The sequence below is a fragment of the Gavialis gangeticus genome, unplaced genomic scaffold (assembly GCF_001723915.1).
Source record: "Gavialis gangeticus isolate Ggan-Ray unplaced genomic scaffold, GavGan_comp1, whole genome shotgun sequence".
NCBI classification, from domain to species: domain Eukaryota; kingdom Metazoa; phylum Chordata; order Crocodylia; family Gavialidae; genus Gavialis; species Gavialis gangeticus.
The window spans coordinates 205,991,274-205,991,511 of NW_017728992.1; the positions used below are offsets into that span (position 1 = coordinate 205,991,274).

At 62.2% G+C, this 238-nt stretch overlaps 1 protein-coding gene across 2 annotated transcripts in view; it reads left to right on the forward strand.

Moving 5' to 3' along the window:
• Positions 1 to 25: 25 nt before the first annotated feature.
• ADGRB1 (adhesion G protein-coupled receptor B1) overlaps positions 26 to 238 on the forward strand; it is a 451,386-nt gene continuing 451,173 nt past the window's right edge. The window contains exon 1 of one of the 2 annotated variants that reach the window (XM_019528237.1): positions 26 to 148. The gene's annotated coding sequence lies outside the window, so the exon portion shown is untranslated. The remainder of the gene's footprint in view (positions 149 to 238) is intronic. The other variant, XM_019528238.1, reaches the window with a different exon arrangement.

A 238-nucleotide genomic window follows, 5' to 3' on the forward strand; every position in this document is an offset into this window, starting at 1 on the left:
TAAGACAGCCCCGAGCTGGGGGGGGCCAGGAGAGGCGCTTCCCACGCTGCCCCATGGTTGCTCGGGTTCCCCGGGATTTGGGGATGCTCCGGAGCTGGAAGTCCCCAGCCGGGAGGCAGAGGATATAACGTCCTGGAAAGTGCGCAAGGTAAGGGGGGCTCCGGCTCCTGCTTTGGTTTGGGGGTTTTAATTAATTTAATTTGGGGGGGGTTGCTCCTCTGGCTCGGATGCGGCGAGG